Raw genomic sequence first — 18,648 nt, 5'->3', positions numbered from 1 at the left:
TGCCTCCCTCCCTGTCCTTTCTGAAACATCTAAAGCCTGGCACTCTAAGTAACCATTCCTGCCCCTGAGCGAACCAAGTCTCTGTAATGGCCACAACATCATAGCTCCAAGTACAGATCCGCACTCTAAGCTCATCCACTGTGTTCATGATATTTCTTGCATTAAAATAGACATATCTCAAACCATTGGTCTGAGCGTATCCGTTCACCATCACCTGCTTATCCTCCTTCTTACACTGTTTCCACGCTTTCTATATTTGTGAGCCAACCGCCCCTTCCTCCGTCTCTTCAGTTTGGTTATCACCCCCAGGAATTCTAGTTTAAACTCCCCCCAATAGCCTTATCAAACCTCCCTACCAGGATATTGGTCCCCCTCGGGTTCAAGTGTCCTTTTTGTACAGGTCACGCCTACCCCAAAACAGGTCCCAATGATCCAGAACTCTGAATCCCTGCCCCCTGCTCCAATCCCTCAGCCACGCATTTATTTTCCACCTCACTCTATTCCTATATTCACTGTCATGTGGCACGGGCGGTAATCCTGAGATTACTACCTTTGCGGTACTGTTTCTCAATTTCCTTCCTAACTCCGTGTAGTCTGTTTTCAGGACCTCCGCCCTTTTCCACGATGTATCACGACCTCTGGCTGTTCACCTTCCCACTTCAGGATATAGAAACATAGAAAATAGGTGCAGGAGTAGGCCATTCGGCCCTTCCAACCTGCACCGCCATTTATTATGATCATGGCTGATCATCCAACTCAGAACCCCACCCCAGCCTTCCCTCCATACCCCCTGATCCCCGTAGCCACAAGGGCCATATCTAACTCCCTCTTAAATATAGCCAATGAACTGGCCGCAACTGTTTCCTGTGGCAGAGAATTCCACAGATTCACCACTCTCTGTGTGAAGAAGTTTTTCCTAATCTCGGTCCTAAATGGCTTCCCCTTTATCCTCAAACTGTGACCCCTTGTTCTGGACTTCCCCAACATCGGGAACAATCTTCCTGCATCTAGCCTGTCCAATCCCTTTAGGATTTTATACATTTCAATCAGATCCCCCCTCAATCTTCTAAATTCCAACGAGTACAAGCCCAGTTCATCCAGTCTTTCTTCATATGAAAGTCCTGCCATCCCAGGAATCAATCTGGTGAACCTTCTCTGTACTCCCGCTATGGCAAGGACGTCTTTCCTCAGATTAGGGAACCAAAACTGCACACAATACTCCAGGTGTGGTCTCACCAAGGCCTTGTACAACTGCAGTAGTACCTCCCTGCTCCTGTACTCGAATCCTCTCGCTATAAATGCCAGCATACCATTCGCCTTTTTCACCACCTGCTGTACCTGCATGCCCACTTTCAATGACTGGTGTATAATGACACCCAGGTCTCGTTGCACCTCCCCTTTTCCTAATCGGCCACCATTCAGATAATAATCTATTTTCCTACTTTTGCCACCAAAGTGGATAACTTCACACTTATCCACATTAAATTGCATCTGCCATGAATTTGCCCACTCACCCAACCTATCCAAGTCACTCTGCATCCTCTTAGCATACTCCTCACAGCTAACACTGCCACCCAGCTTCATGTCATCTGCAAACTTGGAGATGCTGCATTTAATTCCCTCATCCAAGTCATTAATATATATCGTAAACAACTGGGGTCCCAGCACTGAGCCTTGCGGTACCCCACTAGTCACCGCCTGCCATTCTGAAAAGGTCCCGTTTATTCCCACTCTTTGCTTCCTGTCTGCTAACCAATTCTCCATCCACATCAGTACCTTACCCCCAATACCATGTGCTTTAAGTTTGCACACTAATCTCCTGTGTGGGACCTTGTCAAAATCCTTTTGAAAATCCAAATATACCACATCCACTGGTTCTCCCCTATCCACTCTACTAGTTCCATCCTCAAAAAATTCTATGAGATTCGTCAGACATGATTTTCCTTTCACAAATCCATGCTGACTTTGTCCGATGATTTCACCGCTTTCCAAATGTGCTGTTATCACATCTTTGATAACTGACTCCAGCAGTTTCCCCACCACCGACGTTAGGCTAACCGGTCTATAATTTCCTGGTTTCTTTCTCCCTCCTTTTTTAAAAAGTGGGGTTACATTAGCCACCCTCCAATCCTCAGGGACTAGTCCAGAATCTAACAAGTTTTGAAAAATTATCACTAATGCATCCACTATTTCTTGGGCTACTTCCTTAAGCACTCTAGGATGCAGACCATCTGGCCCTGGGGATTTATCTGCCTGCATCCCTTCAATTTACCTAACACCACTTCCCTACTAACATGTATTTCGCTCAGTTCCTCCATCTCACTGGACCCTCTGTCCCCTACTATTTCTGGAAGATTATTTATGTCCTCCTTAGTGAAGACAGAACCAAAGTAATTATTCAATTGGTCTGCCATGTCCTTGCTCCCCATAATCAATTCACCTGTTTCTGTCTGTAGGGGACCTACATTTGTCTTTACCAGTCTTTTCCTTTTTACATATCTATAAAAGCTTTTACAGTCAGTTTTTATGTTCCCTGCCAGTTTTCTCTCATAATCTTTTTTCCCCTTCCTAATTAAGCCCTTTGTCCTCCTCTGCTGAACTCTGAATTTCTCCCAGTCCTCAGGTGAGCCACTTTCTCTGGCTGATTTGTATGCTTCTTCTTTGGAATTGATACTATCCCTAATTTCTCTTGTCAGCCACGGGTGCACTACCTTCCTTGATTTATTCTTTTGCCAAACTGGGATGAACAATTGTTGTAGTTCATCCATGCAATCTTTAAATGCTTACCATTGCATATCCACCGTCAATCCTTTAAGTGTCATTCGCCAGTCTATCTTAGCTAATTCACGTCTCATACCTTCAAAGTTACCCCTCTTTAAGTTCAGAACCCTTGTTTCTGAATTAACTATGTCACTCTCCATCTTAATGAAGAATTCCACCATATTATGGTCACTCTTACCCAAGGGGCCTCTCACGACAAGATTGCTAATTAACCCTTCCTCATTGCTCAAAACTCAGTCCAGAATAGCCTGCTCTCTAGTTGGTTCCTCGACATGTTGGTTCAAAAAACCATCCCACATACATTCCAAGAAATCCTCTTCCTCAGCACCTTTACCAATTTGGTTCACCCAATCTACATGTAGATTGAAGTCACCCATTATAACTGCTGTTCCTTTATTGCACACATTTCTAATTTCCTGTTTAATACCATCTCCGACCTCACTACTACTGTTAGGTGGCCTGTACACAACTCTCACCAGCGTCTTCTGCCCCTTAGTGTTACGCAGCTCTACCCATATCGATTCCACATCTTCCCGGCTTATGTCCTTCCTTTCTATTGCGTTAATCTCTTCTTTAACCAGCAACGCCACCCCACCTCCCCTTCCTTCATGTCTATCCCTCCTGAATATTGAATATCCCTGAACGTTGAGCTCCCATCCTTGGTCAACCTGGAGCCATGTCTCTGTGATCCCAACTATATCATAATCATTAATAACAATCTGCACTTTCAATTCATCCACCTTATTACGAATGCTCCTTGCATTGACACACAAAGCCTTCAGGCGCTCTTTTACAACTCTCTTAGCCCTTATACAATTATGCTGAAAAGTGGCCCTTTTTAATGCTTGCCCTGGATTTGTCGGCCTGCTACTTTTACTTTTCTCCTACACGATCAGAAGGGGGAGAAGAGATGCGCTGCAGTGACAAGAGATTAATTGGTTAAGGAAACGGACAGGAGATTGTGTTCGAGAACGAGGTTCCCAGGATGGTATGTTACCTTCCAGGAGCCAGTGTCAGAAACATCTGCGATCGAGTCCACAACATTCATAAATGGGAGGGTCAGCAGCCAGAGGTCGCGGTCCAATCGGTACCAATGACATGGGTAGGAAAGGCGACGATATGCTGCAAAGGCTCCGATGTAAAGACGGCAACGAGTTTATTCACAATAATTCCAAAAGAAGATCGGTGCCGCGGCCGAGCGACACCGTGAGGTGTAATATTCTCAAAACTAGAATGCCGCGATTAGCGCTTATCGAGCATCTGCGTGAATGATGCAACGAACACGGAATCCTTGAGTCTACCAAAATAAACTTTTCAATCTTAAACAGAAGGCACCAGGAAACCGCATTAGAAAGAGGAAGTCGCTCGAGAAAAATACAAGGAACTCTAAACGATTAAGGACTGTCAACGATTCAATAATGAACATCTGGGAATCTAACACACGCTGGCGCCTCGCACAGGCACGAAGAGCTCATTCCAGGGTTGCATCGGCACTGGAGGGGCTAATGCCCTTGTGGAAAGTTTGCTAATGCTGCACGTGGGGGATTTAAAGTCGAGCTGAAGGGGATGGGAATCAGGGGGCCAGAGCAAATTGTGGAGTGACTGTGGGGAAAGATTATTAAACCTACCTGCGAAGTCAGCAAACGTAAAGAAGAGCATGGCGGGGTTAACTTTCTGAGTTGTGTATATTTCAATGCAAGGAAAGGCAGATAAAAGGACATGGATTATCACGTGGATTTATGACATTAGTAAGAATTATTTGCAGGAGGGGTAGGGCTGGCAGCTCAATGTTCCAGAGTTCTGTTCACTTATATATGGTAGAGCGGAAGGGATTAAAGGCGAGGTGGAGTGGTGGGGTGCAGGAAGCCATTATTAGTTAGGGGAAACGTCACGGCAGTGCCCAGTCTTAGCGGTCTGGAGGGCTCGCCTACTGAGGCCGTATGGGTGGAACTGTGAAAAAGGCGGCAATATTAATGGGATTATATTATACACCGCCAAACAGTCTGCGGGATTTAGGTGAGCACATTTGTAAAGAGGTCGCAGACTGTCGCATGAAACATTAAATTGCTCTAATAGGTGATTCAACTTTCCATATTGACTGGGACTCCCATGTCGTAAAAGGGCTAGATGGGAAAGAGTTTGTCGACTGTGTTCAGGAAAGTATTCTTCATGAGTACATAGAAGTCCCAACCAGAGAGAGTGGATACTACATCTCCTGTTGTGGAATGAATCAACGGAGGTGTCAGAAATTTGTGTGGGGGAACACTTTGTATCTAGTCATCACAATGCCATTAGTTTGCCAGGATCTCTAGACTAATGTACTAGGGAAGTCAAAGCTAATGTAAAAGCAAAAGAGGGGGCTTACAACAAAGCAAAAATAGTATGGGAAGGTAGAGGATTACAAGCTTTTAAAAACCTGCAGAGAACAACTAAAGGAATGAATAGTAGTGAAAAGATGAAATATGAAAGCAGGCAATGTCAAAGTGGACAACAAAAACGTTTTCAAGTATATAAAAATAAAAGAGAGATGAGAGTGGATATGGGACCGCTGGAAAATAAGGCCAGAGTAATAATAACGAGGGACAAGGAGATGGTGGATGAACTAAAGCAGGAAGACCCTAGCAGTGAGCCAGATGTTGTAGTGTCTGAAGGAAGAGAAGTGGGTGCAGTTACTATTACAAGGGAGGTGGTGCTCAAAAAGCTGAAAGACCGAGGGGGACATAAATCACCAGGCCCAGATGATCTGCACTCTGGACTTTGGAAAGAGGTGGCGGTAGAGACTGTGGAGGCATTAGAAATGACCTATCAAAAATCATTAGACTCTGGCATGGTGCCAGAGGACTGGAAAGTTTCAAATATCACTCCAAGTTATGGAGTACTTGGTGACACAGGACAAGACAAGACAAAGTCAGTATGGTTTTCTTAAGGGAAAATCTTGCCTGTCGAAACTGTTGGAATTCTTTGAGATTACAAGTAGGATAGATAAAGGAGATGCATGGATATTGTATATTTGGACTTTCAGAAAACCTTTGACAAGGTACCACACATGAGACTGCTTAAGAGCCCATAGTATTATAGAAAAGTTACTGACATGGTCACAGCACTGGCTGATTGGGAGAAGGCAGAGAATGGGAATAAAAGGATAATTGTCCGGCTGACTAGTGGTGTTCTGCAGCGGTCAGTATTGGGACTGCTTCTTTTTATTTAGGTGATGGAATAGATGGCTATGTTGCCAAGTTTGCAGATGATACAAAGGTTGGTGGAGGGGCAGATGGTGTTTAGGAAATGGATAGGCTACAGAAGGACAAACAGATTAGAAGAATGGGCAAGAAATATGAAATACAATATTGGGATATGTATGGTCATGCACTTTAGTCATAGAAATAAACGTGCAGACTATTTTCTAAACAAGGGAGAAAATTCAAAAATCTAAGATGCAAAGGAACTTGGGAGTCCTTGTGAAGAACACCTTAAATGTTAACTTGCAGGTAGAGTCGGTGGTGAGGAAGAGAAGTGAAATGTCAGCATTCATTTCAAGAGGTCCAGAATACAAGAGCAGGGGTGTGTTGCCTTTATGGTAAGGCCTTACCATAGAGTATTGTGAACCATTTTGGGCTCCTCATCTAAGAACAGGTGAGCTGGCATTGGGAAAGGTCCAGAGAAGGTTCACAAGAATGATTCCGGGTAAGAAACGGTTATCATACGAGGAATGCTTGATGGCTTTGGGTCTGTACTCATTGGAATTTAGAAGGATGAGGGACGATTTCATTGAAACCTTTCGAATATTGAAAGGCCTAGGCAGAGTAGATGTGGAAAGAATGTTTTCTATAGTGGGTATGTGCCTAGGACAAGCAGGCACAAACTCAGGGTAGAGGGGTGGCCATTTAAAACAGAGATGCGAAGACATTTCTTTCGCCAGAGGGTGATGAAATTGTGGAATTTGTTACCACAGGCAGCCGTGCATGCCAGGTCGCTGGGTGTATTTAAGGCAAAGCTTGATAGGTCCTTGATTGGACGCAGCACCAAAGGTTGCGGTGAGAGGTCCCAGCAGTGGGGCTGAGGAGGGGAGAAAATGTTCAGCCATGAATGAATGGTGGAGAAGATTCGATGGGCAAATGGCCTACTTTTTGCTCCTCTGCCTTATAGTCTTGTGATTTGAAGATAATTATAGAGAACGATCTGTCTGGTGTTCTGGTTGAGGATCTAAATTGGAGAAAATCCAATATTGATGGTATCAGAAAGGCAAGTGTGGATTGGGAAAGTTTGTTGTCTAGCAAATGTGTTCTTCGTCAGTGGGGGGGAGGTTCTTCAACAGTGAAATTTTGAGTATACAACGTTTGTATATTCAGAATGAAAGGCAAGGATCATAGAATAGTACAGCACAGTACAGACCCTTCGGCCCACAATGTTGTGCCGACCCTCAAACTCTGCCTCCCATATAAGCCCCCACCTTAAATTCCTCCATATACCTGTTTAGTAGTCTCTTAAACTTCACGAGTGTATCTGCCTCCACCACTGACTCAGGCAGTGAATTCCACGCACCAACCACTGAGTAAAAAACCTTCCTCCAATATCCTCCTTGAACTTCCCACCCCTTACTTTAAAGCTATGCCCCCTTGTATTGAGGATACCAGAGTTAGGGAACCTTGAATTTCGAGGGATGTTGAAGGAGGTTAAGAAAACGAAGGAGGTGTATAGCAGGTATAGACAGGTACTAAAATGAAGTAGTTATGGAGTATCAGAAATGTAAGGTACATTCAGAACAAAATCAGGGGCGGGGGGCTAAAGTAAGACACGAAGTTGCTCTAGCACAGCAGGTGAGGGAGAATTCTAAGGTATTAAGAATGAAAGGATTGCAGGAGACAAAATTGGACCCCTGGAAGATCGGAGTCGTAATCTACGCGTGGAGCCGAAAGAGAAGGTGGAGATTTTACGTAGATGTTTTGCATCTTCATTTACTCTGGAGACGGCCACAAGAGTCTATAAAAGGTGAGGCAAACCAGCAGCGAGTTTATATAGTTGGCAGATGAGAAAGTGTTTCCTTTTTTGAGGCAAGTTAGGGTGGATACATTCCCAGACCCTGACAAGGTGCTTTCTTGAACCCTGGGCGAGGGTAGTGCAGAAATTGCAGGGCCCTTAGCAGGGATGCGTAGAAGAATGAGGGGAGATTTGACAGAGGTATATAAAATTATGATGGGTATAGATAGAGTGAATGCAAGCAGGCTTTTTCCACTGAGGCAAGGGGAGAAAAAAACCCAGTGGACATGGGTTAAGGGTGAGGGGGAAAAGTTTAAAGGGAACATTAGGGGGGCTTCTTCACACAGAGTGGTGGGAGTATGGAATGAGCTGCCTGACGAGGTGGTAAATGTGGGTTCTTTTTTAACATTTAAGAATAAATTGAACAGGTACATGGATGGGAGGTTTATGGAGGGATATGGTCCATGTGCAGGTCAGGGGGACTAGGCAGAAAATGGTTCAGCACAGCCAAGAAGGGCCAAAAGGCCTGTTTCTGTGCTGTAGTTTTTCTATGGTTTCTATATTTAATATGTCCACAGGCACAGGTGGGGTGCCGGGATTCTGGAGGGTAGCTAATGGTGTTCCATTGTTTCACAAAGGCTCTAAGAATATGGCAGGAAATTTTAGTGCAGCGTGCCTGACATCAGTAGTGGGAAGGTTTTTGGAAGGGACTGGATACATACAGTAAGTATTTGGAAGCCAGAGATTGCTTAAGGAGGACTGAGGGCAAAGAATCGCACACAGGATGGTGGGTATCTGAAACAGGCAGCCTCAGGAAGTTGTAAGAGCAAGTAAACTTGGAATGTTTAAAAGACATTTGGACAGGTACATGGATTGGAATTGCTTAAAGGGAGCTGGGCCAATAACAGGCATTTAGCACTACCTAGGATAAGCAACTTGGTCAGTTGAGAAACAAGTTTGGGGGGAGGGGAAGGAGAGGAGAGATAGATATATATATATATATATAAAAACTCCTTGTATGCGTTTCAGGAAATCGTCCTCTACAACGATCGTTTATTTTTATAGTTTATTTAGCGATACAGCAAAGTATCAAGCTCTTCCAGCCCAAGCCGGTCAATTACTCTCATTTACCCTATTCACCTACTAACTCACGCATCTTTGGAACGTGGGAGGAAACCCGAGGACCTGGAGAACACGCGGTTACGGGAAGAACATGAAACAATCCTTCCAGACTGCGATAGGAACTGAACTCGGGTCGCAAGTACTTTAATATTGTTATGCTAACCACTGCACTACCACGCCGACTACTCGATCTGTCTAGTCTATCTGGAGGCAGAACTCTCCACGATTCTCTCTTTCCCTCACTTACACGCTCCCCCTTTCACTGCTGGTGTTTGAAATCCAATAAACGATTCCTAGAAACACTTTGTGGTGCCCCGCGGCGCCGTCATTCGGCCCAGGCCGATTCTAATTCCGAGATCTCTGCGAGGTAGCGTAGCGGCTGGCGCAATTGCTTTATAGCGTCAGTGTTCACTGTTAGGGATTCGGTCCCCGCCGCTGTATGGACATTTTCCCTATGGTTGTGTGGGTGTCCCCACGGTAGCGTAGCTGTTAGCGCGACGCTATTACAGATGGGGGCGTCGCAGTTCGGAATTCAATTTTCCGCCGTCTGTAAGTAGTCTGTACATCCTCCCCATGAATGCCTGGGTTTCTTCTGTATGCTCTAGATTCCTCACACAAGCATGTATCTATCCAAACGTCTTCTAACCCTGTAATTTCACCCACCTCTGCCAAACCAGCCGCCAGCTCGCTCCATATGCACACCAGAACCCGTTTAAATCTCGTGGAGTGTGTTGCCCCAACTCTGGACATCCTGCGCTGGTCATTAAACGTAATGGAATTATTGGAACACTAAAGTACTGATCAGGCCCGTAATGTTATTCCGATATTTGAACCTGCTTCAATATCACTTTAATTCTTCCCTCTTACTTAGCCATACATGTGTTTATCATCATGTGCCTTTCTAAGGTTTCCTAAATGTCCCTAGAGCATTTAATTTAGCACCACCCCTTGCAGAGCGTTCCATGCACCCACCACTCTATGTAAAGAACATGTCTCCCATATCGTCCTGTACTTTCCTCCAGTCACGTTAATATTATCCTCCCTCGTAGTAGCCATTTCCGCTCTGGGAAATAAAAAGGAGGTTGGTGGCTATCCACTCGATATATGGCTCTTATCTTGTATACCTCTATCAAATCACCTCTCACCCTCCTTCACTCTAGAGAATGAACTCAACCTATCCCTGATCTCCAATCCAGGCAGCATCTTGATAAATCTCCTCTGCACTCCGTATAAAGCTTCCACATCCTTCTAATTACGGGGCGACCAGAACTGAGCAGAATACTGTGTCTAAACAGGTTTTTTTTATGAACAACATCGATGGACGTGGACCGCAAGATCCGTTTGTTCCTCGATACTGTCCTGAATCCTGCCTTCAACCCTGTAATTTATCTTCGTTTTCTTTCTGAAGTGTATTACTCCGTGCTTCTCCTGGTTGAACTGTATCTGACGTTGCATTCTATCAATATCCCATTGTAAGCTCTGACAACCTTCTGCTCTACCCACAACTCCGCCAGCCTTCGTGTCATCTGCACCTATTTACCACCAGAGTGCTATTCGCGCATCTTTTTGCAATGATTATAAAGTTACCGTTGGTGGATGCGGCTGAGAATTCCCGGCAGAAACAGGCGAGGAGGTACAGGAGCAGGAGCCTCATCTCGACGGAGCGGAGCGTTCAACTCTAAACTGCTTCTCCGGTCGGATTCCGGAGTGTCTCGATTTTCCTGCTGTGCCTGTCTTCATTCCCCAGCCCAGCCCAAGACGGAGTTCGCAAACTGGGTAACTCGATGCCACATCAAATAAAGTGTCAGGTTCCAGGGAGCCGATTTAGTCACTGACTGCTGGAGCACCTCCGCAGGGCCCTAGCTCACTGTGACACCATTTTCCAGGAATTATTGATCTGTATCCCTCTGTCCCACTGCACTCCTCGGTGACCTGCTGCTCACCGTGGAAGCCCTACCCTGGTTTGTCCACCCAAGGTGCAGTACCTCACACTTACTTACATTAACTCCATCGAACACACACCAAATGCTGGCTACTTTCAAAAGGTGATGCCTCAAACAGGCCGTATTAAGGACCACCATGACCCAGGACATTGTCCTGTTCTTATCAAGGAAGTGGTACAGGAGCCTGAAGACAGACAGACACTAACGACTTCTTCCCCTCCGCTGTTTGATTTCTCAATGGACAATGAAGCCATGAACAGTGCCCAACTGTGTCTCGTCACTTTTTGCTCCATTTATTTTATATTTTCCACTTTTTGAACAACACATTTTACGACATCCATCTCCCAGTTCCTGTAAATGACGTCCATGTCACAATGGCAGGGGCATAGGGAGCAAGGGTGGACTCAAATGCAAGACATCTTGAGGTTAATTAAATTTAGTTTACTGTTCGATATCAGGAGAGCTAGGCAGGAGCAGGAGTAGCGATCTGGACAAGGACTGAGGACTACGACTAGGCTGGGACCAAGGGTCTGGGCTAGGACTCAGAATCGGCTCCCAGAACTAGGGGAGACATGAAGAGGCTAGGGTATGGACTCAGAGCCCAAGACTGGGCAAGGACCCAGTACCTGGGTCTTGCATCAGGCTCAGACCCCAGAACCAGGCATGGACATGACATGGGCAAGGGAGAGGAGGAATATGGAAACACAGAGCCTCGGTCTCAGGGAGCAGGTACATGGAACCATGGACACATACACAGAACAGAGAGCCGGGACCCCTCCTTGGGTACAGGACATAGGGCCAGGACTCATGATCCTCCACAGGGCAACAGCAAGACGGCCTGACTTACCCCACAGAGGCGAGGACAAGACAAGACAAGACAAGACAGAACATGAACCCCCGCAGGGCAATGGCAAGACGGCCTGACCTACCCCATGGAGGCAAGGACAAGACAAGACCAACACGAATGAACACCAGACAGTACCTATCCAGCTCCAGCGATGGAACTAGACCGAAGTGCAGGCAAGGGCTAGAGGCATGAGGGGCAGAGAAGGGATTCAGAAAAGGGGGTAGGACAGGAATCACAGGCCACCAAAGCCAGGACTTCAACTTGACTTGGAGCTTGAATGCCACCAGGGCCTGGATTTGACTTGGAGCCTGAATGCCACCAGGGCCTGGACTTGACTTGGAGCTTGAATGCTGCCAGGGTCTGGACTTGACTTGGAGCCGCCAGGTAGTGGTGAACTCTCGACTCGGCCCGGGAACAGTAGACAGCAGTTCTTGATTCCCTCCGGCGGGTTAACTGACGGATCCACCTTGGTGAGGAAACTTTGCAGGCTCGCTTTGACGAGGTAACTGGACTGGGTTGCGCCAGTGAGGAAAAGGCGAATTACCGGCACTCGCTTTGGTAGAGACTAGGCTTGCTCCAGCCAGATAACATCCGTACATAGAAACATAGAAAATAGGTGCAGGAGTAGGCCATTCGGCCCTTCGAGCCTGCACCACCATTTATTATGATCATGGCTGATCATCCAACTCAGAACACCGCCCCAGCCTTCCCTCCATTCCCCCTGACCCCCGTAGCCACAAGGGCCATATCTAACTCCCTCTTAAATATAGCCAATGAACTGGCCTCAACTGTTTCCTGTGGCAGAGAATTCCACGGATTCACCACTCTCTGTGTGAAGAAGTTTTTCCTAATCTCGGTCCTAAAAGGCTTCCCCTCTATCCTCAAACTGTGATCCCTCGTTCTGGACTTCCCCAACATCGGGAACAATCTTCCTGCATCTAGCCTGTCCAATCCCTTTAGGATCTTTTACATTTCAATCAGATCCCCCCCCCCCCTCAATCTTCTGAATTCCAACGAGTACAAGCCCAGTTCATCCAGTCTTTCTTCACATGAAAGTCCTGCCATCCCAGGAATCAATCTGGTGAACCTTCTCTGTACTCCCTCTATGGCAAGGAGGTCTTTCCTCAGATTAGGGGACCAAAACTGCACACAATACTCCAGGTGTGGTATCACCAAGGCCTTGTACAACTGCAGTAGTACCTCCCTGCTCCTGTACTCAAATCCTCTCGCTATAAATGCCAGCATACCATTCGCCTTTTTCACCGCCTGCTGTACCTGCATGCCCACTTTCAATGACTGGTGTATAATGACACCCAGGTCTCGTTGCACCTCCCCTTTTCCTAATCGGCCACCATTCAGATAATAATCTGTTTTCCTATTTTTGCCACCAAAGTGGATAACTTCACATTTATCCACATTAAATTGCATCTGCCATGAATTTGCCCACTCACCCAACCTATCCAAATCACCCTGCATCCTCTTAGCATCCTCCTCACAGCTAACACTGCCACCCAGCTTCGTGTCATCCGCAAACTTGGAGATGCTGCATTTAATTCCCTCATCCAAGTCATTAATATATATTGTAAACAACTGGGGTCCCAGCACTGAGCCTTGCGGTACCCCACTAGTCACCGCCTGCCATTCTGAAAAGGTCCCCTTTATTCCCACTCTTTGCTTCCTGTCTGCTAACCAACTCTCCACCCACACCAATACCTTATCCCCAATACCGTGTGCTTTAAGTTTGCACACTAATCTTGTGTGGGACCTTGTCAAAAGCCTTCTGAAAATCCAAATATACCACATCCACTGGTTCTCCCCTATCCACTCTACTAGTTACATCCTCAAAAAATTCTATGAGATTCGTCAGACATGATTTTCCTTTCACAAATCCATGCTGACTTTGTCCAATCATTTCACCGCTTTCCAAATGTGCTGTTATCACATCCTTGATAACTGACTCCAGCAGTTTCCCCACCACCGATGTTAGGCTAACCTGTCTATAATTCCCCGGTTTCTCTCTCCCTCCTTTCTTAAAAAGTGGAGTTACATTAGCCACCCTCCAATCCTCAGGAACTAGTCCAGAATCTAAAGAGTTTTGAAAAATTATCACTAATGCATCCACTATTTCTTGGGCTACTTCCTTAAGCACACTGGGATGCAGACCATCTGGCCCTAGGGATTTATCTGCCTTCAATCCCTTCAATTTACCTAACACCACTTCCCTACTAACATGTATTTCCCTCAGTTCCTCTATCTCACTGGACCCTCTGTCCCTTACTATTTCTGGAAGATTATTTATGTCCTCCCTAGTGAAGGCAGAACCAAAGTAATTATTCAATTGGTCTGCCATGTCCTTGCTCCCCATAATCAATTCACCTGTTTCTGTCTGCAGAGGACCTACATTTGTCTTTACCAGTCTTTTCCTTTTTACATATCTATAAAAGCTTTTACAGTCCATTTTTATGTTCCCTGCCAGTTTTCTCTCAATCTTTTTTTCCCTTCCTAATTAAGCCCTTTGTCCTCCTCTGCTGAACTCTGAATTTCTCCCAGTCCTCAGGTGAGCCACTTTCTCTGGCTAATTTGTATGCTTCTTCTTTGGAATTGATACTATCCCTAATTTCTCTTGTCAGCCACGGGTGCACTACCTTACTTGATTTATTCTTTTGCCAAACTGGGATGAACATTTGTTGCAGTTCATCCATGCAACCTTTAAATGCTTGCCATTGCATATCCACCATCAATCCTTTAAGTGTCATTTGCCAGTCTATCTTAGCTAATTCACATCTCATACCTTCAAAGTTACCCCTCTAAGTTCAGAACCTTTGTTTCTGAATTAACTATGTCACTCTCCATCTTAATAAAGAATTCCACCATATTATGGCTACTCTTACCCAAGGGGCCTCTCACGACAAGATTGCTAATTAACCCTTCCTCATTGCTCAAAACCCAGTCCAGAATAGCCTGCTCGCTAGTTGGTTCCTCGACATGTTGGTTCAAAAAACCATCCCGCATACATTCCAAGAAATCCTCTTCCTCAGCACCTTTACCAATTTGGTTCACCCAATCTACATGTAGATTGAAGTCACCCATTATAACTACTGTTCCTTTATTGCACACATTTCTAATTTCCTGTTTAATACCATCTCCGACCTCACTACTACTGTTAGGTGGCCTGTACACAACTCCCACCAGCATCTTCTGCCCCTTAGTGTTACACAGCTCCACCCATATCGATTCCACATCTTCCCAGCTTATGTCCTTCCTTTCTATTGTGTTAATCTCTTCTTTAACCAGCAACGCCACCCTACCTCCCCTTCCTTCATGTCTATCCCTCCTGAATATTGAATATCCCTGAACGTTGAGCTCCCATCCCTGGTCACCCTAGAGTCATGTCTCTGTAATCCCAACTATATCATAATCATTAATAACAATCTGCACTTTCAATTCATCCACCTTATTACGAATGCTCCTTGCATTGACACACAAAGCTTTCAGGTGCTCTTTTACAACTCTCTTAGCCCTTATACAATTATGCTGAAAAGTAGCCCTTTTTAATACTTGCCCTGGATTTGTCGGCCTGCCACTTTTACTTTTCTCCATAGTACTTTTTGTTTCTACCCTCACTTTACACCCCTCTGCCTCTCTGCACTGGTTCCCATCCCCCTGTAGTGAACTAACCTCCTCACACCTAGCCTCTTTAATTTGATTCCCACCCCAACCATTCTAGTTTAAATGACTTTGCAGACTCTCCCACCCGAACAGCTGAAAGCCGGAGACTATAAACTACCGGTTCAGCTGAGCGTTAATGGCCTCTAATCACCAAAGTCGAGGGACACGGGAAAACCGGGAATCAACGGTCCGGATCGTAACATAAACAAGGTAAATTTAAAGGGACCCTGATCCGGACCATGACAGTCCAGTGCTCCAACTTCCAGAGCTGTGACAGAATTTTAACCAGTTGAAATAAATACATTTTTTTCGATTAGTCTTCCTGAAGAATGTCCGTCGCTAGGTTCAGAGTGTCCTGTGCGATTTAACGTTAATGCGTTGGACGGTAACGAAACCCCGGCTGAAGGAGAGAGGGGGTGATGGTTCACAGTGATTTAAACGCACGGGGGATGGGGGCTGCTTTGTAATCCGACGGAATTATGTGATTTGACAACGGGGGCAAAATTATGAAGGGTGTACAGTGATATCCTTTTAGAACAGACATGAGATGGAATTTCTTTCGCCAGAACGTGGTGAATCTGTGGAATTCATTGCCAACAGAGTCTGTGGGGGCTAGGTCATTGGGTGTATAATATTTAAAGCGAAGTTTGATAGGTTCTTGATTAGTCAGGGCATCAAAGTTTACGGAGAGAAGGCAGGAGAATCGGATTAAGAGGGATGAAAAGGTCTATCAGCCATAATGGAATGGCGGAGCAGACTCGACAGGTTGAATGGCCTAATTCTGCGCTTTTGTGTTATGGCATTAAATCTGTCCTTTTCACCTCAATTCTATGCCCTGTATTTTAGACTCGTGGAGGAAAAATACTTAATTGACCTGATCGAGGCCCTCATAATTTTATAAATCTGTATACAGTCACCCTTCAGAGTCCGGCATTTCATTGAGAATAAAACCACCATGTCCAATCTCTCGTGACAGATGCAGGGCTCCATTGCAACAGCTGGAGGATTGCTTGTTCAAGCGTCGAAACATATTTAACGTAAAATAATCGAGCTCCGCTGTACTAAAAGACCACATATACAGCGAATTGCTCCCGGGATCTACATCGGGAGTAGATGGGTGTTGGACCTGTGCACGCGTGAGGATGAAGTGCTTCAATCCCGAGAGTAGACTGTGTTCACACCAAACCAATTAAATTAGTAATCATATAACCAACTACTCTCTTTGCCTACACAATACCCATATCCTTCCATTTCCCCCACATTAACGTGCCTATCTAAAGGACTCTTAGCAGTCGCTAATGTTTCTGCCTCTGCAGCCACCCAGGGCAGCGCATTCCGGACACCCACCAATCTCTGTGCAAAAAAAAACCTTGCCCCTCACAGCTCCTTCGATATTACCCCTTCTCACCTTAAATGTATGCCCTCTGGCATTAGACACTTCAACCTTCAGAAAAAGAAACTGCCTATCTACTCTGTCTATGCCTTTCATAACCTCATAAACCTCTATCTGTCATGGTCCGGTCCGTGAAGTCTGCATTCCGGTTCACGGTCTGGTCCATGGACTCAGGACTCCAGCTCTTCCAGATGTCCCTCGTTTAGATGAGTTAATCATAAGCAGCTGATTCCCATCTTTGAGCTTGGAATATAAGTAGCCTTGGGGTTAAGAGTGGGCTGCTGATTGATAACTGACCAGAGAGTGGTTAGACTAGAAGCTGGCTGTGTTTTGCTTGATGTGTGAGTGTGTTTTGGAACCTGTTGTGGGAAAGAGAATGGGGAAGGAATGGAAATTGCTGGGAGGGGGTCGTGTGGGTCTGGTAATGGTGGACAAGATAAGAGTTGGGGTTGAGGGAAAGAAAGTGGAGAAGGAGAGGGATAGAGACTTAGGACCAGAGGTAGGCAGCTGGGGAGAGTTGGATTATTGTGAAGGGAGAAATAAAGGGAATGAGGAGGTAGTGAGGGGTCGGATGACTAAAAACCAAGACAAAGGGAATAAAAGAATAAGAAATGATAGTGGAGAAAGCTCTGAAAGTGAGGAAGATGAACAAGCTCAGAGAGGAGGTGTTGTCATAATTAGGTTTAATGAGAAGGCTCAAGGACATATGAAGAAAATTAACCTGTTTGTACTAACAACAACTCTGATAAATAAGGTAGGAGAAATAGTATTTGCAGAAGTCCTTAATGATGGCAACTTATTGGTAAGATGTGCGAATGAGGAACAACTTGAGAAAGCACTCAAGCTAAAAGAGATAGGAAAATGCAAGGTGGAATACACTGGGAGGGTGGGAGCACGAAACAGTGGTTGTAAAGGAGTGATCACGGGGATACCAATGAGTATAAATATGGAGGAGATAAAGAGGAATATCAAAGGAGGGAAAGTAATGAATGTTCAAAGACTGAAAACAACAAAGGAGGGAGTGAAAAAGGAAAGTGAATCAGTATTAATTGAATTTGAAGGAGGAGTGCCAAGGAAGGTGTTTCTGGGTTTCATAAGTTACCCAGTAAGGGTGTATGTGCCAAAGCCACTGAGGTGCTATAATTGTCAAAGGTTTGGACATGTGGCTAAAAACTGTAAAAGGCAGAGGAGATGTGCTAGATGTGGGGGTGATCATGAATATGGAAAGTGTGGAACAGGAGTTCAACCAAAATGCTGCAATTGTGGAGGAGCTCATAATGTTGCATATAGTGGGTGTGTGGTTGTGAGACGGGAGACTAAAATTCAAGAAATAAGAGTGAAAAGAAAGATCACTTATGCAGAAGCTGTAAGAATGTCGAGAGAACAGAATAGTGTTCCTAATGAACAGGGAGCAATAGGGATATGAGAGATGCAACAAAGAACAAATGACAGGATTTATGTAGACAAAAAGGCTCTAGTAACATTCATTGCAGGAGTGATTAATAGAACGGCTGAGGTAAAGTCAAAAAGTGACAAAATTCAGCTGGTGGTAAAAGCAGCAGTAAACCATTTAGGATTAGTAGGATGACATGGGAGGAAGTAAGGGAGAACCTCAGTAATCAGTCAAGCCAGGAAGTGTCATGTGTTGGTTAATACTAATTATGGTGATTCTTTTACAATGGAATGCAAGGAGCTTACTGGCCAATAGCCAGGAATTCAAGCACTTTTTATTAAAGAAATGGTTGTAAAACTGGATGTAGTGTGTATTCAGGAAACTTGGTTGAAACCAACTTTAGACTTTGTGGTATATGGGTGTACAATGATAAGGAAAGATAGAAATCTAGGGGGAGGAGGGGGTTGTGCTATGTTAATCAAGCAAGGTATACCATATCGGGCACTGGAAAAAGGAGATGATC

This window comes from Mobula birostris, chromosome 3 (genome assembly GCF_030028105.1).
Source record: "Mobula birostris isolate sMobBir1 chromosome 3, sMobBir1.hap1, whole genome shotgun sequence".
NCBI classification, from domain to species: Eukaryota; Metazoa; Chordata; class Chondrichthyes; order Myliobatiformes; family Myliobatidae; genus Mobula; species Mobula birostris.
Note: the sequence above shows the minus strand (reverse complement) of the source record.